At 41.4% G+C, this 27,039-nt stretch overlaps 1 protein-coding gene across 1 annotated transcript in view; it reads left to right on the top strand.

Moving 5' to 3' along the window:
* Positions 1-27,039, top strand: part of GLIS3 (GLIS family zinc finger 3) — a 535,482-nt gene that overhangs the window by 135,987 nt on the left and 372,456 nt on the right. The gene's annotated exons all lie outside the window — the stretch shown is intronic.

Raw genomic sequence — 27,039 nt, 5'->3', positions numbered from 1 at the left:
AATGGCAGGCAATGAGCTGAATAAAATATTCCTTATGGGTAATGTTAGTGGATCAGGAAAAGTTTAATGAATAACCATCATGATATTAAAAAGCAAACAAAAACTCTACATACATGTAATGTATTAAAATGGGTAAGATTAAATGAGCCTGTGGTATCACTGGGGGCAACGAGGAGCTAACGATGTCCAATGGTGAAACAGTGTAGCTAGGGGGGGGTGCTAATAATACCTCTACAATGAAGGGTCCTGGCCCTAACTGTGTATCCACTGGCCGAATGGTCTGGATGGCATGCTGATTGATAAAGTCGGTAGCAGCGGCTATGATCAGAGTGCCGGACCTAAACAAGGCTGGAATTGGCTACAAGACCATCGCCAAGCAGCTTGGTGAGAGGATGACAACAGTTGGTGAGATTATTTGAAAATGGAAGAAACACAAAATAACTGCCAATGTCCCTCGGTTTGAGGCTAAATGCAAGATCTCACTTCGTGGAGTTTCAATGATCATGAGAATGATAAGGAATCAGCCCAGAACTACAAGAGAGAATCTTGTCAATGATCTCAAGGCAGCTGGGACCATAGTCACCAAGAAAACAATTGGTAACACACTACGCCATGAAGGACTGAAATCCTGCAGTGCCAAAAAGGTCCCCCTGCTCAAGAAAGCACATGTACAGGCCCATCTGAAGTTTGCTAATGAACATCTGAATGATTCAGAGGAGAACTGGGTGAAAGTGTTGTGGTCAGATGAGACCAAAATCAAGCATCAACTCAACTTACCGTGTTTGGAGGAGGAGGAATGCTGACTATGACCCCAAGAACACCATCCCCGTCATCAAACATGGAGATGGAAACATTATGCTTTGGGGATATTTTTCTGCTAAGGAGAAAGGACAACTTCACCGCATCATAGGGATGATGGACAGGGCCATGTATCATCAAATCTTGGGTGAGAACCTCTTTCCCTCAGCCAGGGCATTGAAAATGGGTCGTGGATGGGCATTCCAGCATGACAATGACCCAAAACACACGGCCAAGGCAACAAAAGAGTGGTTCAAGAAAAAGCACATTAAGGTCCTGGAGTAGCCTAGCCAGTCTCCAGACCTTATTCTCATAGAAAATATGTGGAGGGAGCTGAAGGTTTGAGTTACTAAACGTCATCCTCGAATCCTTAATGACTTGGAGAGGATCTGCAAAGAAGGGTGGGACAAAATCCCTCCTAAGATGTGTGGCCAACTACAAGAAACATCTGACCTCTGTGATTTCCAACAAGGGTTTTGCAACCAAGTACTAAGTCATGTTTTGCAAAGGGGTCAAATACTTATTTCATTAATTAAAATACAAAACAATTTTTTACTTTTTTAAATGCATTTTTCTGGATTTTTTTTGTTGTTGGTCTGTCTCTCACTATTAAAATAAACCTACCATTATAATTATAGACTGATCATTTCTTTGTCAGTGGGCAAATGTACAAAATCAGCAGGGGATCAAATACTTTTTTTATACTTTACTGATCATTCTGATGTCTATTGTTTCTGAATCTTCTCCCTGGTGTTCTTACAAGGTCTCATTGGAGCCACCCTTACATGTCCGCTCCGGACAGTGCAGCTGAATGCAAAAGCTGACATAGGCACAGACGTCCTCCTCTATAAAACTGGCCATACATTATACGATTGTCTTATTAAATTTCTTTTAGATCAGGGGTGATCACCCTTTTGAAGAGCGAGGGCCACATAAGTGATTTGGTAACCAGTCACGAGCCACAATTAAATGCACATTTTTATTTTGGATAGTATAATGAACACATTTTCCTCTTGCAGCCACTGAATGCTGGTGGGAGGGAGAGGAGAGGAGAAAAAGCTGGATTTCAGCAGTTGCAGGAGATAAATGGGAGAGGATTGGTTCCTGTATATACTGCCCTTCCTGCCCAAGTGTAAAACAGAATGTAAAACAGAATGTGACAGGGAGGCCACATGGCGCCCTGGAGCGTGGGACGGGGTCACCATAGCAACCCCCAATGCTACTAAAAAACAAAGTCTTGCAAGCTACCATGAGAAAATCCAAATGATAATTAGAGATGATTAAACCCCCTGATGCTACACAAGTGGTTGGGGGTAAAGAATACGTCTCATCAGTGGGGTTTTACTGCCCCCAACCCACAAACATAAACAATACCTTTAGCCCCCCTATAAGGCTGTTTTCGCACTGATGCGCTGTGGGTTACCCACGGCTTTACTGCGCCTGCGGCTTTACTGCGCGTTAGCTGTACTGTGCCATAGACTTCTATTATATCCTGCAGGTGTAGTGCACTTTCTGAAAGCTCACCAAAACTCTTGCTTTTAGGAGTTTTGATGCGCTTTCAGAAAGTGCACCAAACCCGCAGGATATAATAGAAGTGCACTTTCCTGGTTCGAGGTTGAGGGCCACATCAGAGGGCTCCGAGGGCCACAGTTTGAGCACCCCTGCTTTAGATTTACCTGAAACTATGTAATGCAAGGACCTGTCTGATTATTCAAATTGAAAGGGTTTAGGTTTAACCTCATATTATATAGTTTTGGTAAATGTAAAGGAAAATTGTACAAGAAAATTGTATAATGTATGTAGAGTTGCCATCTTTTCTTCAAGTCAAACCCAAACACTTTAGCGGCACATACCAATTTTTTTTTTCCTTGTCAAATTTGTTTATTGAATTTTAATAATTAGTATACATAAGTACATATGGTGGCAGCAAAAGAAAAGATCACATATATGTTAATAATATTGAGTTGTAGTTCCAACATAAACTAAAAGTAGTTTACCTAAAACAATTTTAGCATCGATCTAACTGCTCAAAAGATTGAGTCATACATTGTATAAGAGAGGATAAAACCAACTTAGACCAGGTTAATATAAGATAACCTCAGATAAAAAAAATACATAAAAAAAAATTATCATCAAGAGTATAGTTTTTAAATAAAAATAAAAATAAATAATTTATGAACCATGTACAAGCATTTTTTTTTATAGTGTAAGCTATACATATATTTTGCTATTCAATAACATTTCTAACCACATAAAGTTAATAATCCCCCTTTTCATCTGAATCCGCAGAGTTCCCTTTCACTGTAAGGTGGGACTCTGCAGACTCTGATGTGAGGGAAAAGAAGGGGAAAGTACTGCGCTAAACCTGTGATGGGTGCTAACACTCAAACAAAGTCAAAACAACACGTGAAACAATATGTGTAGCGTTCAAACATATAACCCCATAAATAGGAACATAATCATATAGGTGAAAAATGTGTAAATATGAAAATATATAAACAGTGAAATGTACAATCAAATCCACACAATGTGTAAAAACACCCAAGAGAAGGCACCATGGGTGCTAATGGACTAAACCAAGTGAAACAGTTCCATTTTATTCATTGGATTTCGGATTGTTTTTAATTCATTTTTACCTTACAAGTTGCTGTGAGAATTTATAGCCGATTATAGCCGAATTTATAAACGATATTGGTTGACCTGCACCATATGGAGCTTTTTCCTCTTATTCCTTTTTATATCCCATTTTGCCACTTTTGATCCTGGTCTGCCTATTCCTATGTGGATCCTTCTGGGACATCTTTGGCTGCCGCTCCAATGTTCCTCTGTGGACTTTTACGGTTCTGGGATTGTGCGCTGCCTATCAATGCATCCTAGGTGACACCTACAGGAGAATTACAAGCATATTTGACCCACTGCCGGATGGTATGGGTGCCCATCTCTGCCGGTAAGAGTACCCTATCGTGTATACACCGCTGTCAGGATTTGATTGACATATTTATATCCGTGTCAAGTTTTCCTGGAAGGGAAGGCCCTAAAGAATTATTTCACGTTCATATTTTTGAACTGTTTCACTTGGTTTAGTCCATTAGCACCCATGGTGCCTTCTCTTGGGTGTTTTTACACATTGTGTGGATTTGATTGTACATTTCATTGTTTATAAATTTTCATATTTACGCATTTTTCACTTACATGTTCCTATTTATGGGGTTATATGTTTGAGCGCTACACATATTGTTTCATCTGATGTAAGGGAGACCACTGAGGACTCTAACATAAGGGATGCTCTGGGAACCCTGATTTACCTTTGTGTACCCACTCAGAGACAGGAGAGAGAAGGGGGGAGACTTCAATTATAGACAGGGATGGATGGTGAGCTCACTCACCCCTTGACAGTCAGCACCTCTCATCCAGCTGTATCTGAGGCTTCTGGACTTCAATTTTCTGGCCTCCACATTCCTGGCACAGCGCCTGGGATTGGAGAGAGACACAGCGGGGTGGGAGGAAGAGGTGCAGATCGAGCCCTCTCTCCTCTCCTGTCGGTGTGTGTGTGTGTGTGTGTGTGGGGGGGGGGTTGTTAGTGCTGGCTTTGGGCAGTGTGAAAGATAGTGTAACAAAACACTCTCAGCTTAGACAACTGCAGGCAGCAACTCTGCTGGGAAGCCATAGTCCAGTCTGAATAATGTGTCCGGGTTTCAGGCAGTGAAACCCGGATGCATGATTCCAAACCTGAACTATCCAGGTGAATCACGGACAGGTGGCAACCCTAAATGTATGGCTAGCCTAAACCACAGCACTAGTGTGCCCAATAGCTCTTAGAGTGACAGCCTTCTATGTGTACTGCATCACTGTTCTGCTCACCAGTACTTAGATTGACAGCTGGTTCTATACCTATACATGTGATGCGTACAGTGCTTGCTCCCAACCCAAAGTTCAGGGAAGAGGTGTGGGAAGTCAAACAGGGTCAGTCATCTTTTCAAAGGGTAAAAAAATATGCTTTTTTTTCATCTGGGAGTTCGCTTTAAAGTATTTTTACTGCTGGTTAGGAATATGTAAATAATTATGTGAACATGATCTGGGCATAAGTTTTACAGCAGGTGAGCCATGCAGTTTGGTAAAATGCTATTTTAAATGACTGCCGCACTGAACTGTATATCTTACAGCAATCAGCGAGTGGTCGGGGCTCATTTTCTCAAGTGAATTGGGTATTGTGTTTTCTACTGGTTTTAGTGGCTCTGACCATGCTTTATATTCTATTGGGCTTGTGCTTACTGCATGCTTTAATGACATTCCAGCGGCAAATAGCATCTGTGTATTGTTGCATGTCAGATGGAGGTTTAGGTATTAACTAAAATTAAGGGTGAGCAAAGAGGGGAAGGATTCTCTGGAATGAGGAAATCTACGCTGCAAAATTGTTTCATGCCTTTTTTCCTTGCATTCAGTTAGAAACTGTTAATAATTAGTACAAACAATCAATGAGATTTTTGTTAAGTCATGTACACAGAATTTAGTTTATAATTTGGTGTACTGACACGTGCTTTTATATAAAATTCTGTTCACTGTTGTGTATGCTGTTTACATTTATAGCAAACTTCAGTAAATATGGAAATGCTGTGTGAAACATGAAGGCTGTGCCTTTTTTTTACCTTTTTCTATAATATAGCCCAGTGTTTCTCAATTCCAGTCCTCAAGGCGTCCAACAGGTCATGTTTTCAGACTTTCCATTATTTTGCACAGTTTCACTGCCTTAGTAATTACTACAGCTGTTTCTTCTGAGGGAAATCCTGAAAACATGACCTGTTGAGGCGCCTTGAGGACTGGAGTTGAGAAACACTGATATAGATCGTCTGACTTCAGCGCATCACTACCTACTATTAAAGTAACGTCCTGCTTTAGTTTTGTTGCGGGCAAGCACAACATTACAGCCACTGCATGTGTACAGCCGTGAGTGGCTGTATGTTTAGTGTTCAGGTGGGTGGTCAGGGAATGGTCAAACCACAGTTCAACTGCCTGGTTTTACCTCTCCCAACCTTACATTTGAATGAGCCCTTACATCCAAGGAAGCTGCCATTTTAGCCTCTGTTTGATATGCAGATGCCATGGTGCTGCACATGTGATCAGTTATGGCACCAGCCATTTAATGGCTTGACAGTTTGGTTTAGAACAGAAGCAACTGTGACAGTTATCATTTAGGGTTAGTTTACACTTGCTTCAAAACAAGGCTTCGAACAGGCATTGTTAAAGCTCTCTGAATGCTAGTCAAAAGCTCCTGTCACTGAATAAAATGGTTAGTTTACAGTCCGGTTTACACCTTGCTTTTGCCTCAAGCGAGCTTTGCCACAGACTTCTATGGGAGCTTTGAAGATGCTTTGAAGCACAACTAAAGCTACATGGGGTATCATTTTTGAAGCTAAGCCAAAGCAAAGCAAAAGCAAGGTGTAAACAGTGCTGTAAGCTAACCATTTTATTTAGTGACAGAGGCTTTGACTGGCATTCAGAGAGCTTTAACAAAGCTTTAACCTCCTCAGCGGTAATCCCGAGTCTGGCTCGGGTTGGGAATTTCATTACAATAGCGGTAACCCCGAGCCAGACTCGGGCTTGCACCGCTCGATGCAGGGGAGGACACAGGTAACGTTACTTACCTTGTCCCCTGGATCCAGCGATGTCCGCCGCGCTGTGTGATCGAGCTGTCCTCCGCTCGATTCACAGTGCCGAATGCCGCCGAGCTCCGTTCCCTGCGACGTTACGACGCACGGGAGCGGAGAACGGCGGCAAATTCAAAAATGTAAAAACACACAAAACACACACAGCACTGTAATCTTACAGATTACAGTGCTGTAGTAAAAAATACACACCCCCTTTGTCCCTAGTGGTTTGTGCAATGCCCTGCATGCACTTTTATATTATAAATACTGTTTTTTACTGCCTGGAATTTGGAGATTGTCCATAGCAACCAAAACATGTCCCTTTTTCATTTTTTTTTGGATTTGATTACATTATTGAATAATTTTTATTACTCTTTATTATATTATAAACGTTATCATACCCGGGGTGTCCGCTAGACTCTGGTTTGAAGAGATTTCAGAGCGTTATTCCTAAGAATTACAGGACTACAAAATAAAAGCCAGATTTCCATGCAAAATAATTGTACCGCTTTCAGCACCTTATTCCAGACTGAATCATACCGCCAGGGAGGTTAACAAAGCCTTGTTTTGAAGCAAGTGTAAACTAGCTGTTAATGTGTGTTGAAGCTAAAGCAAGTGTAGATGAGCCCTTATGGTGTGCCTTAAATGTAATGGTTCTGGAAAACAGTTAAACCTCTAGGTTTAGTTCCGCTTTATTAGTATGGGTGCCAATAGTTTAGCCATAATCAGAAGAAGAGGTTACTGGTGGTTAGCATAGGACCATCCATTGTCTATTCAACTAATTTATTAAACAAATATTTTGATGAAAACAACGTGTGACAATGCCATATTACTAAAAAAAGGAATAATTTGAATGTAACAACTTGGAATGATGTTTCTTTAAATATTAGGGGTCATTGGGACGCAACATTGTTGTTGACACCCGCAATACCAGACAGGTGTGCTGTTCACTACTATCCAGACCAAGATGGAAGATGGTCCCATTGGTCAAGAGATGTCACAGAGAAGCAGACCTCAGAAGCAGTCAACTTATCAGACCAAATCATCTCAAATGTTCAGAATAGCATGACCAAAAAAGAGAATACTCCACATAGTGTGAATCGAATAAACATAGAAATGTATTTAGAAAATTGGAAGCACTCACATTTAGAAATTGGATCAAGCGCTTGAAATGATAAGGTTTGTAGGTAACGCTATGATATCAGCAGGGTTCGTACCGATGTTTTTCATCTGAAGAGACATCATCTGGTGTGCCCTACCTCCTGGCTACCACTTACCCCCGCCACCTCCTGGCTGCCATTTTCCCCTGCCACCTCCTGGCTGTCACTTTCTACAGCCTCCTCCTAGCTGAGGATTTCCTGTGTATGAAAAAGGGATATGATTTTAGTTTATTGTTCATCAATCACACACAATTTTGAGAAATATGTTGAGCAATGCTATACCTGACTCGGGCTCCTCCACATCTTCTTCCTGAATGGAAGGCCCAGGTTGGACGACTGAAGCCTCAGCTGGGGTGGAACGAAGAGTAGAAGAAAGGGTTGAGAGTGATGGCCTGATTTCAGTCTGGTCTGACAGAAATCGTAGTCTGTCGTAGTACCACAGCCTGCGGACATAAATGTCATCTGCTGCTGCTCCTGATCTCTGGGAATCCTGGACCTTCTTGCTCTCCCTATTATATGTGCTCCTTAGGCCACCAATTTTGCACTTCAGATAGTTGATGTCTGCTGTGGGGATCTGCGGCTTCACAAATTCCAGCAATTTATCCAGTGCTGCATTCCTCTTTAGTCGATTTGTATAAAAGGGGTGTTTTGTCTGCCACCGACAGGGCAGCTCTCTGTACAAATCAATTAATTGGGGGAGGAAATCATGATCATTGAATCAATCCATTTTATCTGCAAGACACAACACAAGACAAACCCTAATGTCAGGCTAAACTCGCATAATCTTGTCCCAATATAGGCCTCAATCTATAAGCTGTATAGGCCACTGATGCCCCAAGTTAAAATTGTACTTTCGTTCTAACGAACGGCGCTTATTGGTAAAACAATAGTAAAAGCAATGTGGGGTACAGGAAAGCGGCACGACACACGTTTCGACTCTAGAGGTCTTCACTGGTCAATGTTGATGTGACTTCAGACAACTAGTCCTAGCCTCCATTGTTGGCATCGCTTTTCCCATATTTCTCTTTGTGTTTGGCATTATCCTACAGGAACAGTCACCTGCACATTTGGGCTTATGCGGACTATTCCCAATATAGGACACACTGTATTGTTAATTTTTTCAATGTGAACCAAGTCCTTCACTTTGTTAATTTTTTTCATATATTGTTTTACACTTTTATGTAAATTCTATCACATTGTGCAGTGCTGTTTTACGTGCTGTATCACACTTGTACTTACATGTTGACATTAGGCATGGGATCAGGAGGGAAATCCCCATTTTGACTTCCAATTTGTGTGCATCTTCAAAATTTGGCTTCTAGGGGGGGTGACATCACCCCATCTGATGAAGGCAAAATCAACACAGTTTGGACATACTAATGTCTGATATTGCCTTCAATTTATCAAAGTTGAACTTTGTAAGTTCCTGAGTTGTGTATTGTATTGTCTGTTTACCACAAAAAAGGATATTTCTAATGTCCCAAAAAAAAATTGTATTCCAAAAAATGTTGGTTTGTTCAAAATGAGTTTTCTAAATGCACATGTTAATGTACACAGAGTAAAAAAAATTTCTACTCAACAATGTTTGGCTTCTTCTTTCAATGCTCAATAGCAGTTTTTTGCTTAATCTGGTATTTACAGGGACAATGGGGGTTATTTCCTAAAGGCAAATCCACTTTGCACTACAAGTGCACTTTCATGCAGTTTCAGTGCACTTTCAAGCGCACTTTCAAGCGCACTTTTGCAGTGCACTTGTAGTGCAAAGTAGATTTTCCTTTAGTAAATAACACCCACAGTACTTTATAATCAGGCCATTTTCGTCACTCCAAAAAATTTATTCAGGGTGCTGAAAATGCTAAATATTTTTATCATTAATGCATTACATACATTAGCAACAAAAACAAGGTGTGTGTGTAGCAGAACCACAACATAATAGTTAGCTGAAAAAGAGATTGTCACCTCATGTATCCAAGAAATTATTTTTGCACTATTGAAGAAAATGGCCAAAAAGCCCATTGGAGAACCTAGTAGACAGCTAAAAGAAACACAAGCAGTAAATCAAAGGAAATATTTTTCAGTTTAAAATACTAATTTATTTAAAAAATACATTTATTTAAATACATATAATATGACTTACCCTAATATAGTCCTTCTGCAGGACCTGAATGATTGCAGAACAGGCCTCAGATCCCCAGAGCCTGGTGGGGGGAGATGCCTATCGAGAAATTGATGTTCTGCAGACTTCTCCCCGTCGGCAAGTACCGCAAGGTGGTGATGAGCCTCTGCTCGGGAGTGATGGCTTGCCACATGCAGGTTCCTGCTTTGTAATATAAGAGGACAGCAAAGCCAACAGATGGTGAAAAACTGGTTCCATCATCCAGAGATAATTCCTGAAATCATCAGGATTATTCTCATGGATCTCCTGCAACAAAGGCATGTGCGAGAATTGGTCACGTTGGAGCAACCAATTCTTCGTCCATTAACTCCTTCTCGCCCTGTTCATGGACTGGGCTTGGGTCAAAGTAAGAACCCCAACACCAAGCCCTGCACATCACGAACTCTACGATGAGTACATACCCACAACATGGCTTAAAAACAGTCGGCTGGTCAGAACGAACTAACAGAACGCACTGAAAATCAGAAAGGCCTGAGAAGAAGGGGCTGAAATTCAGAAACAGGCGGACAAGAACGTACAGAAAATCAAATACATAATATAAAAATATGCACTGAAAACCAGATACAAACTGACTACACGCACTGAAAACCAGATACGAACCCACAAGCACAAACTGAAGAGCAGTAACGATCTGAAAAGCACGAGGCAGAAAATCGTGAATCGTCTTTCATCAAACTTCTACTAACACGAGATTAGCAGAAGGAGCCCAAAGGGTGGCGCAATGGCTATTGAACTTCCTCTTTATAATGCAGTCCTATGTGTTGTACGTCAGCGCATTCTTGACAATCGGAATTTCCGACAACATATGTGTGACCATCGGACAATCGGAATTTCCGACAACATATGTGTGACCGTGTGTATGCAAGACATGCTTCAGCCAATATCCGTCGGAAATAAATCCCAGGATTTCGTTGTCAGAATGTCCCATTGTGTGTACGCCGCATAAGAGTATTCAACATTTTTCTTAGTTTTGGATAGAGTGGGAAAGCATGAGAACGCTATAAGGTTTTTTACTAGCATTTGGAATTTCCCCTCACTTCCTGTCCTGCTGACAACACTTTTATCAGACAGGAAGTGAGGAGAACCTTCCAACAGTAACCCAGGCAGAAATAAAACTGCTGTTCATTTGTAAAATAGGGCAAGGCTAGAGTCTTTATCAGATTTTGTCTGTGTCCCTGTTGAAGGACAGGAACTGAGGGCATATCACTTTAGAGGAGCCCTGGACAGCAGTGAAAACCAGGCACTTATAATCCTTTCCTTTTTCTATTCAAAAATAATAATGAACACTTTAATGACAGGATAGTGCAGTTGCACTGTACTGCAGGGATGTTAACCCAGGCAAAGTAATTATAGGAAGATCCAATATATTTCAGCAGCTTTCAAGTGTTAGTTCACCTTTACAGAAAAAAAATGTCACTGTCCCGGCCACCCTCCCCTCCTCCAATCCCTGCTGTACTTACCCCTGTTGATGCTGAGCTGTCAGTGCCAACAAAGCCAGTTCAGCTGTCCAGAGATTTGACATCCCCACTCTTCTCTCTCGTCTCTGTGCAGTACTTCCAGGACAGATCAGAGTGATTCACTGTGACAGCACTAACCAGTCAGAATTGCTCTAGTCCATCCGGAAGCCCCATGCAGAGAAGAGGGAGAAGAGCCAGGATTTCAAATTTACTGACCGCATCCTCAAGGTAAATACAGCGGAAATACAGCAGAGAGTGGGGAGGGCATACATATGTAAGTATGCCTTTATATTGCTTCTGTAAAGGTGAACTAACACTTTAAAACAGCAGCCAGGAGAGAACCCTTAAATATTGTACATTTGCTGAGCTTCCCAGGGGACCTGAGAGCTATAGTAGTAACTAATAGTAAAAAAAGGCTTTTGGCATGAACAGGTTGGAGGGGATGGAGGAACTGATTTTTGTGGCGCAGGATAGAATCCAACCCTATACAACTATATGGGCTTGTTGGTTGCATTTTAAATCTCTGCATGACTACAAACATCTGATGTCCTAATTGCTGAGATACAGTTGAGTTGGGTGTTGAGGAGTCCTGTGAGGCCTGGGTTGTCCTATAGTTGTACTGGGTGGATGGAGGTTATCTTCTGTCTGGCAAGTTTTGATTAACCGAACAAGTGTCCCCTTACCTTGCTTCTTGCGGGGGGGAGGGGGCTCCCTCTCTTTCTGATGGAATGTTCTGCTGGACCTGAGATTGCCTTATCTGTATTCTTCCTTCCCTCTTCCTTTCCTTATTCTCCTTGTTTTTTTTTTTAACCTCCCCAATACCCCTCACAGGGCAGTTGTGTTGTGTTTTTTTTCCACTCTCCCAGAAACCCCTCCGGCTATGGGGTGCTCAAGGCATGGAGGGTTGGCCTGGCATCTCCCTAAAAGGACTGTAAAGAGTCGTCAGAGATACCTAATAGGTTCGAGCTATGGCAAATAGCTAGCCCCAACTGCCCTACATTTGATGTATATCGTACTGATTAGTGGTTATTTTTTTTTGTTTTAAATTTAGTTACTGTTTATCATTTTGCAAATGGATATGGCTTCTTGCACCTATATGGAGTTTTGACTCAACAGGCATGCTTGTGATAACACATTGAGACTACATTGTGTATGATTCCTCATGGCACTATAGACCTTTATTTCATGTGTTTGTGGACGAAAAAAAAGGCTCTTGAGAAGCTATAGTAGTGTTTGGTGCAGCTTAAATGCTATTTTCCCTCCATGTGCCATTACCTCAGTAGGGGTTTCTGTAAGAAAATCAATGCTTAGGTTATATATTGACCAAAGCAAGATTTAATAAGCTTTCAAAAAAGTGAAAGCTTATATTTTATACTAATATAATTAGAAAAGTTGGGTTAAAAAAAGACTGCACTTACCTTTGGTGTTTTTGTAGAACCAGGAACATACAGCTATGATTACAAAGTAAGTGATGTAATTCAACAACAACATCATCCTACAGAACCTTACCACGTGTGCAAAAAGCTTATGGTTGCAGCTAATTTTTACATAGACCCAACTCAGTTTTCCAGGCCCATGAGCTGTTTATACCATAGTAGCCTGACAAGGGACAAATACTGTTTCATCACATTCATCTCTGGATTCTGGTTAGTTTTCTCCTGCCTGTTTGGGTTAAAGACAGAGTAGAACTAAGCTGGTAGAGTTAAGTACTTCTATCTTCAGTACAGTATTTCTCTAAAGTGCCCTTCACCCATTGCTTGTGTGGGGATGAGCTAACATACATTTGTCTATCCCAGTGTATTTGGCTGTTACTGAAGTGTAAAGAATTAACTGAAGTGTAATGATCCTTGGATGCTAAGTTTCCATTTCCAAGCCCTGTTGCGTTTTGGAAAATCTTGTTTGTTTTGATATGCACAGTTGCCATAGAAAGGGAATAGGTGCCCAGTCACTATAATAGCAGAAATTACTTTGCACAGAACCTTTTGTGTTGTAGCTGTGCCCTAATGATTGTTCTATGTGAATTGTTTTACTGGCAATGGATTCCATATGCTCTATTATATCCCTTGTTAGAGAATAATTAGAGTGTAAAACTGGTTTGGGGTTATTTATGGAAATATGAGACGTATAGGGTTTCTTTGCCTGTAAATGTTGCTTGTTTAATAAAGTGGCCTTAAAATACGCTAGGTTACACCAATCATGAAAGTCTAGATAATGATTGCCCTTAGTTATATCAACATGTTTTAATAAGATACAACAAAAAAATGTTGACTTCATATTGAGAACTTAAAATAACTGATTGGCTAAACTTCCTGGCCAGTTTTGTAACATTTGATGCCTTATGTAGGAAGTAATGAATTCAACAATGTCTCCTGAATTGCCATAGTGTATTAGTGCTGTCAAGCACAGAATTCCCACACTAGTGCTACTCTGGTTGAACCATTTGTTTAAATTTAAATTGTATATGCCCTGGGTTTAGTGAGGGTTTTGGATATATAAAATTAGATGCTTGCTATAACAATTAAAGTGTATGTCACGCCAAATTTTTTTATTTTTGGATGGAGTGGGGAAGAATTTGAATTTCTGTCAGGTTTTTCTGCTGTATGGGACTCCATTAAAGGGATTTGCATTTACTTCCTGTCCTGCTTACAGTAGTGTCACCAATAACCAGACAAGAAAGGAGTGAAAATTTGCAACATACTGAAATAAAAAGGTTCTAACCTTCTCCTGCCCTACTAGAGGAATACATTTTTAATTATGTCTGTGTTTCTGCTGGACAGTTTGCCTCACTTCCTTCCTGTTAAAATAGTGTCAACAGAACAGGAAACAAGGGGAATCTTTCTAATGGCACTTCAAATAGCAGTAAAAACCTTTCTGGAATTCAACTTTCCCCATATACCGAAAACGAAGAAAAAAACTGGACATACACTTACAATGTTGCTAAACAGACTTTGTGGAGTTGTAAGGGTTTTTTTGTGAAAGTAGTTGCTAGCTAAAGCTGGTGAAGAGACAAGCGTGCATGGCTGAATGTTTAAAAAAGAACCAGTGGTTCAATCTTTAGAAGTAATAATTTATGGGTGAATGGTTTTAGGCTGGCCATACACTATACAATTTTCTTTAGATTTACCTTCAACTATGTAGTGCAAGGGCCTGCCTGACTGCATACACATTGAAAGTGTTTAGGTTGGACCTCATATTATATGGTTTTGGTAAATCTAAAGGAAAATTGAATAGGAAAACTGTATAATGTATGGCCAGCTTTAGACATTTAAAATTCCATTACAAAGTTGACTTTTAAAGTTGACTTGTAGTAAGAGAAACTTGAATGCTGCCATTGCCCAGTATAGGTCAAACACATACAAAATATTGGCACCACTGCAGAGCTACCCACTTAACCCGTGTTAAGGGCTTGCCACCCCTGATGTGGTCTCAAGTAATTAAAGTGCAAAACAGTGCCTTAAAACACAAAAAAATATATATCAAAACAATCAAAACAATCAATTACAGTGTGCTATGAATATCTCAAGTGAGTGATCACTCAAGTATTAAACAGAGTGATCACTCACTTGGGATATTCATAGCACACTGTAATTGATTGTTTTGATATTTTTTTTTGTGTTTTAAGGCACTTTAATTACTTGATACCACAGCAGGGGTGGCAAGCCCTTAACATGGGTTAAGTGGGTAGCTCTGCAGTGGTGCCAATATTTTGTATGTGTTTGACCTATACTGTCATATAGCACTTTCGTAACATTTAGTATTTTTTGGAGGTTTTCATATATGCACGGCACTTTGTGGGTTTTGTAAAAATAACATAAAATAGTGTGGAATTGAAATAGTTAGCGCAACCCATGTTTTTTTTACATATGTTGAAATTAAATTTGCTCACAGAGTGACATTTTTATACTAGGTTGCAGCAAACTAACATATAGATTGGTATTTCCTTTTTGCGCCGGTAGTCCATTGTTTTTTCTATTCTTTGGGCTTTACTGCTTATCGTTGGCATGCTGCTTTCTTTCTGCCTGGGAAATGGAAGAAAAGGTGTGTACAGGCAAGGGTGGGGTGACCTGAAGAGGAAGAAGAGACACATTATATGTGAATCTGCTGAATTAAAAATTGAAGAGTAATACGGGGGTTGCTGCTCTGGTGAGGTGTTCGAGACTGGAGGCGAATGAGGGGAGCTGAATAAGATCAGAGGTGGGGGGAGGGCCCTCCCCTCCCCCCACCTTCCTGTGCCTAAAGCACATATACAGTATATATATATATATATATATATATATATATATATATATATATATATATATATATATACAGTCAGGTCCATAAATATTGGGACATTACCACAATTCTAATCTTTTTGGCTCTATACACCACCACAATGGATCCACCACAATGGATTTGAAATGAAACAAACAAGATGTGCTTTAACTGCAGGCGTTCAGCTTTAATTTGAGGGTATTTACATCCAAATCAGATGAACAGTGTAGGAGTTACAACAATTTGTATATGTGCCTCCCACTTTTTAAGGGACCAAAAGTAATAGGACAGATTAACAATCATTTATCAAACTTTCACTCTTTAATACATGGTTGCAAATCCTTTGCAGTCAATTACAGCCTGAAGTCACATGCCTGACGAAGGGGTCCTGTGTGACTCCGAAACATTGCACCTTTTTGTGTTGTCATCATGCAATAAATGAAACCATTCGGACCCCACTTTGTGCTGATCCTTGGTATGCTGGCAAATATCTACGTTGATACTATATATAGTGGTCACAGTGGTTTTGTTGCATCTGCTCTAAGGCAGGAGTTTTACATTTTTTAAATTTAACAGTTTAAAGAACAGGTTCACTTAAACTGTCATATTAATTACATTTAAGAACGTCAACCCAACTAGAAATCATAGAAAGTCAGACTGACTCCATCCACATCTTGGGTTAAGGGCAATTTATACAGCTGGTTGTCCCTAAAAAGCTAATTTTGGTAGCATGGGTCTCTTCTAGGGATGCACCGAATGGGTTTTTTGGTGCCGAAACCGATACCGAAAATGAAAAATACACTAGGCCGAAAACCGAAACCGATACCGAAACAGCACCGATACCGAAAATGACTGTTTTTAAAAAATATTTTTATACAGGAGGTGGTCAGAGACTGGGGACATGGTACAGGAGGTGGTCAGAGACTGGGGACATGGTACAGGGGATGGTCAGAGACTGGGGACATGGTACAGGAGGTGGTCAGAGACTGGGGACATGGTACAGGAGGTGGTCAGAGACTGGGGACACGGTACAGGAGATGGTCAGACTGGGGACATGGTACAGGAGGTGGTCAGAGACTGGGGACATGGTACAGGAGGTGGTCAGAGACTGGGGACACGGTACAGGAGATGGTCAGACTGGGGACACGGTACAGGAGATGGTCAGATTGGGGACACGGTACAGGAGATGGTCAGAGACAGGGGACACAGTACAGGAGATGGTCAGACTGGGGACACGGTACAGGAGATGGTCAGACTGGGGACACGGTATAGGAGATGGTCAGAGACAGAGGACGTGGTACAGGAGGCATCCTCCATTGCAGCCAGTGTGCCCCATTGCAGCCAGTGTGCCCCATTGCAGCCAGTGTGCCCCATTGCAGCCAATTGCAGCCAGTGTGCCCCATTGCAGCCAGTGTGTCCCATTGCAGCCTGTGTGCCATTTTGCAGCCAGCCTGTGCACTGTGTGCAGGGAAGAGATCCGTCCAATCCTGCAGATGATCTGTCTATCTAAGTGCCCGGACAAGGGGGAGGGGCTGCGTGTGACGGCGCGCGGCCGGGAACACACAGCTATTGAAATGAAAGCTGTGATGTTCCCGTCGCTGTGATCAAACAGGCGGCGGAGGCGGCTCTCCTGCGCTATACACCCCCCATGATGGGCGTCACCAGGGGCGGAGGGCGGAGCCCCGCCCCCACCCAGACCACACCCCATTTTCAGCTCCATTATCAGCCGTTTTTCTCTTTCGGCAAATTGCCGAAAAGGGCATTTTCGGCCGATATGTTTCGGCGGGCGAAATTTTCGGTGCATCACTAGTCTCTTCCTTTCAGTTGTAATTACTACACTGAAAAGTACTTTGACTATTATTGTGTGTGTTATTGTTAACCACCTCGCGCCCGCCCTATGGCCGAATGATGGCCGTAGAGCAGGCGCGTTCGTCCGGGTGGTCGTCCCTGGACGTCCTGATGTTTACTTCCGCAATGTTCTGTGGAAGTTCTGTGTTCGCCGTGTCCCCCGGGGACAGGCAAACACAGATCGCTGTAAACGGTCAATCACAGCGGCCGTTTACAGCGTGATCGGCGTGTCCAATGGGAGATGATCTCATATGTAAACATATGAGATCATCTCTCAGCGCCGCTCTCCCTCCTCGCACAGACAGTGTGAGAGGGGAGAGATGAACGGCTGCAGCGGCAGCCGTTCTGCCTGTAGTAAAAAAAAAAAAAAAAAAAGTAAAAAAATAAAATAAAAAGTGCCATCCTCCCCCAGTAGTGCCATCCTCCCCCAGCAGTGCCATCTGCCCCAGTACCATCTGCCCCAGTGCCATCCACCCCAGTGCTACCTGCCCCCAGTGCCATCCACCCCAGTGCTACCTGCCCCCAGTGCCATCCACCCCAGTGCTACCTGCCCCCAGTGCTACCTGCCCCCAGTGCCATCCACCCCAGTGCTACCTGCCCCCAGTGCTACCTGCCCCCAGTGACACCTGCCCCCAGTGCCACCTGTCGTCAGTGCCATCTGTCATCAGTGCCACGTGTCATCAGTGCCACGTGTCATCAGTGCCACATAGTGCCATCTGTCATCAGTGCCACATATCAGTGCCATTTGTCATCAGTGCCACCTGTCAGTGTCACGTGCCATCTGTTGTCAGTGTCACGTGTCATCAATGCCACTTATCAGTGCCATCTGTCATCAGTGTCACGCGTCATCGGTGCCATGTATTAGTGCCATCTGTCATCGGTGGCACGTATTAGTGCCACGTATTAGTGCCATGTGTCTTCAGTGCCACGTATTAGTGCCATGTGTCTTCAGTGCCACGTATTAGTGCCACGTGTCATCAGTGCCACGTATAAGTGCCACGTGTCATCAGTGCCACATATTAGTGCCATCTGTCATCAGTGCCACATATTAGTGCCATCTGTCATCAGTGCCACCTGTCATCAGTGCCACGTATAAGTGTCATCATTGCCACGTATCAGTGCCATCTGTCATCAGTGTCACGTGTCATTGTCCTGGTGCTTCAAAAGTGTAATAAATAGTCAACAAGTTAGATGTGTAATTTATGTTCCTAGAACACATGATGGCGCTACCTGCATGTTGGGCCTCTCTATGTGGCTAGGCTGTGAAAAAGTCACACACATGTGGTATTGTAATACTCAGGAGGAGTAGCAGATTTTTTTGGGGGGTGTCATTTGTGGTATACACATGCCACGTGAGAGAAATAACCTATTGCAATGACAATTTTGTGGAGAAAAAAAAATGAAAAATCTTAATTTTGCAAAGAATTGTGGGAAAAAAATGACAACATCAAAAAGCTCACTATGCCTCTTACTAAATACCTTGGAATGTCTACTTTCCAAAAAGGGGTCATTTGGGGGGTATTTGTACTTTTCTGACTTGTTCGGGTCACAAGAAGCGAGATAGGCCACCAGTACATCAGATGTGATCAATTTTGTGCGATTCGCACCACACCTTGTAGACTCTCTAACTTTCACAAAGACCAAATAATATCCACTAATTTGGGTTATTTTTACCAAAGATATGTAGCAGTATAAATTGTGGCCAAAATTTATGAAGAAAAATTAATAATTTGCATAATTCTGTCACAGAAACAAAGAAATATGCGTTTTTTTTCAAAATTTTCGGTCTTTTTTCATTTATAGAGCAAAAAAATAAAAACCCCAGAGGTGATCAAATACCACCAAAAGAAAGCTCTATTTGTGGGAAAAAAAGGACAAAAAATTCATTTGGGTACAGTGTTGCATGACTGAGTAATTGTCATTCAAATTGTGAGAGCACCGAAAGCTGAAAATTGGTCTGGGCAGGAAGGGTGTTTAAGTGCCCAGTAAGCAAGTGGTTAAAGTCGTTGTAAACCTCAGACATGAACTATGAAAAAAAGCTAATTTTTCTCTACTGTGTACTTGTCTCTCTCCAAAGCTCTGAGTATCATTTCTCTCTACTGCCTTGTTCTTCTCTTATCAGCATGTGTTACTTCTGGCAGCTTTTCCTAACCCAAAAAGTTATACTGGTGATGAATGTGGGAGATTCAGCACTTTAGGTTAATCTAGTGGCATGACCCTATAATAAATAAATATGATAAATGTCTTTCTAAACTCATTATGTAAAGATGAAAGTATTAAGCAAACATTTCCAAAATATCTGAATGTTTACTTCTGTGTACTTTACAAAATTATTACCTCTTAACTGTCAAAATTATTAGCCTTAAAGTGATTGTAAAGGTTCGTTTTTTTTGTTTTTATTAAATAACAAACATGTTATACTTACTTGCTCTGTGCAAGGGTTTTGCACAGAGTTTTCCCAATCCTCCTCTTCTGGGGTGCCCCAGCGGCGCTCCAGGTCTCTCCTCTTCATCATATACCCCCACGAGGGCCACTTTCCATGGGGGAAACCATGTGGGTGCGCCCACAAGTCCCTCTGCTGTATCCATTGACACAGACAGCAGGACTCGGCCCCGCCCCCCACTCTCAGGTCACTGTATTTGATTGACAGCAGTGGGAGACAATGGCTTCTGCGGCTATCAATCTATCCAATGAAGACAGAGACAGCGTCTGGAACCACCGGGCTCATGCTCGTCGCTGGAACAAATGGGTTCAGGTAAGAAAGAAGGGAGGGGGGCTATGGGGGACAGCTGCAACACAGAAGGTTTTTCACCTTAATGCATATAATGCATTAAGGTGAAAAACCTTGAGACTTTACAACCCCTTTAACTGTGAGCTCTTAACTGTCAAAAAAAGCTTGCCAATGAAATGTGTCATGTATCTCTACACTTTCTTGATTTATATTGTTATATACTATATATCATTATATTTGTACCCATCCTTTGAGGTTCCTTGCAAATTTGAGGCTGCATTTCTGCAAACAGAGTTGGAGTTTTGCTCAGTACAGGCATAACATAGGCACTTTTGAAGAAAATAGGGTTTATTTACTAAAGCTGGAAAGTGCAAAATCAGGCTCACTTCTGCATAGAAACCAATGAGCTCCAGGTTTTATTAACAACGCTTTATTGAACAAGGTTAGAAGCTCATTGATTTCTATACAGAAGTGAGCCTGATTTTGCACTTTCCAGCTTTAGTAAATAAACCCCATTGTGTACTTAAAAGTGGGGTATACCTGTATGTACATATTTCTCAGGGGAAGCATAATTTATGTAATGTATTATCAACTTATTTTCTATGTATAGTTTGTAATTATCCATTTAGATTGGGAATACATTTTATTCTCTTATCTCACTGCTGATTAAAAATATAAATTTTTTAGTAACAAATGGTAGAGAACAAGACCTCTTGCTCTCTAGCGCCCTTGTTACCTCCTCCCACAATCGCTTCCAGGACTTCTCTAGAGCCTCTCCTATGCTCTGGAACTCTCTGCCCCAGTATGTCCCGACAGCCCCTATGCTGTAGGTGATCCTTGAAAACTCACTTATTCAGGGAAGCCTACCCCACCTCCACCTAAGAACTGTTCCCTAGTCATCTCCATCAGCTCACCCCCTGCAGATATTACCTTTTGTACCACCTCCCCCTCCCTCCCTTTAGATTGTAAGCTCCATGAGCAGGGCCCTCCTATTCCTTCTGTATTGAACTGTAATGTTCCCTCTGTACATTGCAAAGTGCTTTGTAAACTGTGCTATATAAATACTGTATAATAATAATCATTATAATAATGTGATCTAGGCTGCCTAGACTGGAAGCTGTGAAACATTTTGTAGTGAAAATAGTCATGACAGGTCTACTTTAGCTATAAGACAATACGGGTTATTTGAATGACAGGCACCCTTTAATACCAGAAGTTCATGGGAATGTTACAGAAACACTTTTAAGAGATTTTTTTAAACTTGCTTTTCTATACTGTGCTGTAGAATTGCTAAACAATAGGTTTGTAAAGATTGAATTCTCTTTCTTCACTCCTGGTTGGTCTTTATGTCATTCACATATTCACAGTTCACAGGATGCAACTACTGATCTGCATTCTCTCTATTCTTACACAAGTTCATGTTATTTTGTATCATTGCCAAAAGCAGAATTGGCAGAAAATAAAGCCCAGTGTCAGGCAGAAGGGACTAAGAGATTTCACAAGTGGTTCCTACAGATTCCCGGTGGCCACTTTGAGAACAGATAATCTGCGAAGATCTGCCCGTGTATGGCCAGTTGAAGTGTTTATTAAGACCTGGGATTGAAGTGTTTTGTGTAGATGACAGGTCCTCTTAACCAAACATCAGCAATTTATTTGTTGTACCACGTCATTTTATTGGACCCTGAAATAATTATTACAGCATTGACATATACAGTTCTTCTTGTGAGTTCCAGCATTGTTCTTTATAAACAAACATAAACAAACAAAACACTTCTCTGTATTATTCTCCACAAATGTTCTGGCAGAATTCTGCCTTAATTTAATTGTGGTCGCTCAACTACATCTTGGCAACCTCTGACAATATAACTCAGTTTGGAGATAATGTGTTTGCAGTGTGCATGTCTGCTCATTGTTTGGGAATGATTACATAGTTCTTTTTATCGATATCTACACAATTAAAAAAATGCGTAACTGATGTTGCACTTTGATGTCACCTTGAGTAAAATTGCTAAATGAGAACAAAACTGCTATAAGGACACCATCCATTACTCCTGCATAAAACACATGGGTATCTCTAAGACTTCAAATAAAAGCTGTGATTGATTGTGTGTTGGGAACCGTAAGGAATTGTTTTAAGTACAGTTTTTTTGTTTCCAAAAAGACACTTAGGCACATTTCTCCAATGTCTGAAATTCTATTGTGTTAATGTGTTTTTTGTTTCAGCAATAACTAGTTGTTAGCAGTAGAAAGTGCACATTACATCCTACCATATCCTTTCTGATAGTGGAAGTCGCATGCTATGAATGTCAAATAATTGGGCAAGGGCTAATGGGCATGGTCAAACCCATACATGGCCCAATTTTTGGGTGCGATGTTGTTGACTGATAAGTAAATTACCTGCTTTTTCCAGGAGTTGTGCAGTGTTAAAGTGATTGGAAGGGTTTGTTTAAAAAAAATATATATATATACTTACCTCAACTGTGCAGCTTGTTTTGCACAGAGTGGCCCTGAACCTTCTCTTCTGGGGTCCCCTGACGGCTCCCGTGGCTCCTCCCCACATCACATAACCCCCTAGGAGAAGCGCTCTCCCGGGGGGTTACCTTGCGGGCTCGCTCCCGAGTCCAGCATTCGCCGTCCATAGATGCCGAATGCAGGACTTGGCCCCCCCGGTGCCCACGTCATTGGATTTGATTGACAGCAGGGGGAGCCAATGGCTGCGCTATCAATCTATCCAATCAAGAGCCATGAACCCTGGGCAGAGAGACAGCCGGGGGTCAAGTTCCAGGGCTCAGGTAAATAAAACGGGGGGGGGACTAGGGGGCCGGTCAATGCCATAGGATGCATTAAGGTGAAAAAAATACGAATCTTTACAACCCCTTTAAGTATATAAGCCCTAAATATACATCAAGAAAGTATAGAGATACATGATACATTTCATTGGCAAGCTTTTTTCACAGCTCAGGTTTTTTGTTCATGTTTGAAGAAAACACCTGGAGGTGATCAATTCTGTTTTCACACAAGGTCCATACAACTTTCATTCAAAATTCACACATTTTTCTAATTGGATTCCATTTGGTTGATTTACTCTGAAAATGAACTTTTCAATTTGCAAGGAAAGTTGCACTTTGCATGACAATTGTACCCAGAGTTTAGTGAACGAGGTAAAGCTCTGCTGATTTCCATCTTTCAATCATGTGCAAGCAAAAATACTGTTTCTTTATTTCCTTGCACGTGATTGGGTATTCTTTGCAAAGTGACGTTTCACCATGTTTACTAAGTTCCTGAGGAAATTCCCCTTGCAAAATACAACTTCACTTGCAAAGTAAACAGCCTGTTTGGCTTTGGAAAATCAACCCCAACGTGTCCATCCTGAGTGAAAATTGTGTAAATCTTGTAAACACATTTATAAATTGACCCACTCCCTTGCAAAATTCTACTGTCTTAAGTTGGTCATGGATGGAGCGTTTTTCTCTGCTTTATCAAAACCTAATTGGTAGCTCCATTGTATCCACCTAAATACCCAATTAACCATAAGCACAGGTGTGTCAAGCAGCGAGGCTGTTAGTATCCTCCATACCATTCAGATCACAAAACAAATCATAATAAATGAAAAGGTGGATATGGCAGACCTGCCAGTTAGGTTTTGATAAAGCATTTTGTAGTGTGAAACGCTTCAACCTGTGGTGCTTTTTATACATTTTTTGCTACAATAAAGTCAATTTTAGTTATTTACTTTTGGGTGTGCAGTTATCCCGATTTCTTCTTTGGACTGGTTATACCCAAGTTGATTGATCAATCAACTTGGGTACATTCAGCCTGCCCATGCATGGTTCGAATCTCAGCCGGTCTCTGCTGAACCAGCAGAGATTCAAACCGTCTATGTCACTGGGTCAATGAATGTACTATTATTCCCTAGATATGTATGCCCTTGGTTTCATATATAGGAGGAAATGAGCATTGCTTAAATCAAAATTTTAAAGCAAAATATATTGAAAGTACTGACAGCTTTGGTTTAATCCCTTTTTGCTTACCACATGCATATATGTTGCAGAACAGGGGTAGGCTTTAATGCTAGGCTGACACTAGGGTTGCACCAATACTGATACTAGTATTGGTATCGGTGCCGATACCAAGCATTTGTGCATTCGCGATACCAAGCATTTATGCATTCGTGCAAATGCTCCAATGCTTAGTCTGACACCTCCAGTGTCCTCCAGGAATGAAGAGACGTTGCACGAGGGAGTTGAAGAAGGAGGTCGGGGAGCCACACATCACAGAGGGCCCAGGAATATCGGGGGAATCAGCTGGTGACTGAGAGCAGAGCCATGCATTGCTGAGGACTCCATTTCTCCACAGGACCAGGATAACTGAGCTGAGGCAGAGGCTGGCCCGGGAGCTTGATCTACCTCCTCCCCAGAGGAGAAGGCTGATCAGGGCTGTGCAGGGGACTCCTTCCTGGATCAATGGGTGACAGATGATTGTCTGCGCTGTCATAGCACCGGGGGGGGGGGGCAGGGCCCTCTGGAATCATCCAATATGTGGGCGGGGGCACAGGGATTTATCATATACTCCCCACCACCAACAGTGCTGCAGCACTTCCCCATTCCACTCCCCCCTTTTAAGGTCATTCATTAATTGAATGTCATTAATCAGGATGATGGAGATTCCAGAAGCACACTTATCATTGTGTCTGCAGGGACTGTCCAGCCTGCTGGACAATGTTTGTCATACAAAAGATCAGGAAAGTGACATTCAGCCTTGATATGGGCATACATTGTGTATTATTTTCTTTCTAGGGAAAAATATTCTGGGGCAAAGAAGTAAATGCTGCTTATTACAGCTATTCATACCCCGACCAGTCATAACGTTATCACCACTGACAGTAGGGTTGCAGTCCCAATACCAAGCACTTGCACAAGTACGTGTACTCGTGCAAATGCTCTGATGCTTAATCTGATACCTCCAGCTCTTCAGTGCTGCATGACATTAAAAAAAGTATCGGTAATCGGTATTGGCGAGTACTTGGAAAAAAGTATTGGTACTTGTAGTCAGTCTTAAAAAAGTCGTATCTGTGCAACCTTAGTTGACACATATGTGCCTACAGCTGTAATGCTGATTTTTGCTGGTAGAGCACTCACTTGCTACCCCCAGAATTGTGATTGTGCTGTTACTGACATCTCCCAATCACTATTTCCCATCAGGAGCCAGTAGGATGGGCTATGGATCATGAGACAGTCACAGTGACCACTGGATCCGGAGCCTCTGGTATTAAAGTGGTTGTTAAGCCACTATATTATAAGCATTATGTGTCCCAGTGCCTGTGCTATATAAAAAAGATGCATAAGAGCATCTCCTGGTGCTCACGTGATGCCTCGGCTCTCTCCTCTCCCCAGCTGACAGCTAAAGCAAGAAAGGCTGAGAACTCCCACTGACGTCATCTGGGGAGGAGGGGAGGAGAGATGAGAGAGAGAGAGCCAAAGAGTCACCTGAGCGCTGGGAGATGCTCTGATATAGATAGAAATCTGCATATTTTTTATATAGCACAGGCACAGGGACACATACTATTTTTTAACAGAGGGGGTGGCATGCTTATACTATAGACATGATAGCAGCAGGAGGGGAGGATTGTGGCGTGGATAGAGCTGGGAGGAGCTGAAAGGGAGAGGAGGATGCAGGAAAGCAGAGAGGAGGGCTGCAGTTGATGGAGGCACGTAAACTGACTACGCTGTCAGGGCTTAGCAGCCACGATAAACCGTTGTCTGTTTACAAAGGGTAGGCCATGGCCAGGCAGGATCAGCCAGGTATTTCAGGTGATACGGGAGGGGGGGGGGGGGCAAATTACACAGCACAAGCACTGTGCTGTACAACATGCTTTAAGGGAACAGGATCCATTTTTTGTTTTTGTTTTTAGAGCAACAAACATTTTAAGACTCCTTAAAGGGCCAGCTCTTGTCAGCAGAATGGGTTAGTTCATTTGTGTCTTTTTCTGTCATTACCTTTACTACATCATGTTTCGTGTAGTATTGATTGCTATATAATAAGCTATCAGGTGTTTTTTTTTTTGTGTGTGTGTGTGTGTGTGTTTGGTGTATTAAGTATTGCAGTTGTCCTTATGTATGTTGTTAAATACAGCTTTTTCCCATCTCAGATTATGAGACATATGTATGAACATTAAATCAGACTTGTGTTTTATACTGTGTGGGAGTGTGAAAGTCCTTATCTTCAAGCTACACAGGCCAAATTGATAGAAATGTCCAAATGAGTACAGTTCCTGTTATTAATAACAATAAATGCAAATAATTAAATTCAATTTATAATCAAGTCTTGGCCATGTTTTACATCACAACATATTTTTCCATGCTGTGTTACCTACCTGGTTTTCAGAGCATTGTTAACTTTCCATTGCTGAATCAATTAAGTTGATTTACTAAAGGAACAGGGACAGTTCACTAATCAAAAGTTCCCAGTGTTTAATAAGATGGAGTTGTGTTTTTCTCAAACAACCAATCATGTGCTAGTAAATGTTTTTTTTTATTGTTTTGCACATGATTGGGTATTCACAGTCAACACAGGTTTACTCTCAAGATATTATAAACTGTGAAAGTCCTCCTTTAGTAAATCAACCCAAGTATATTCTGAATGTAAGATTAATAATAATCTTATTAATAATTTACAATTATTCTGAATGTAAGATTAATAATAATCTTATTTCTAATTAAACATAAAGTTATATTACATAAATATCTGCTTTTTTATAGGCATATTGCAGAAATAAACAAGCAAAAAATATGGTCTCTGTACAATAGCTCAACAATAATAAGTTACTACATTAACAAGAACATAGCCTAAAGTGTATGCTCCAATTTTTACTGCTTAAATAAATACTGAATATGTGTCACATCTATGTTTTTAAATTTCTATACTACAATTTTATGCATGAATAAAATAAATAAATATACTTACCCCTCTA

The sequence above is a fragment of the Lithobates pipiens genome, unplaced genomic scaffold (assembly GCF_037356315.1).
Source record: "Lithobates pipiens isolate NorthernLeopardFrog02 unplaced genomic scaffold, aLitPip1_a1.2 Scaffold_13, whole genome shotgun sequence".
Taxonomy (NCBI): Eukaryota; Metazoa; Chordata; class Amphibia; order Anura; family Ranidae; genus Lithobates; species Lithobates pipiens.
Note: the sequence above shows the minus strand (reverse complement) of the source record. Positions and strands in the feature narration are given on the sequence as shown.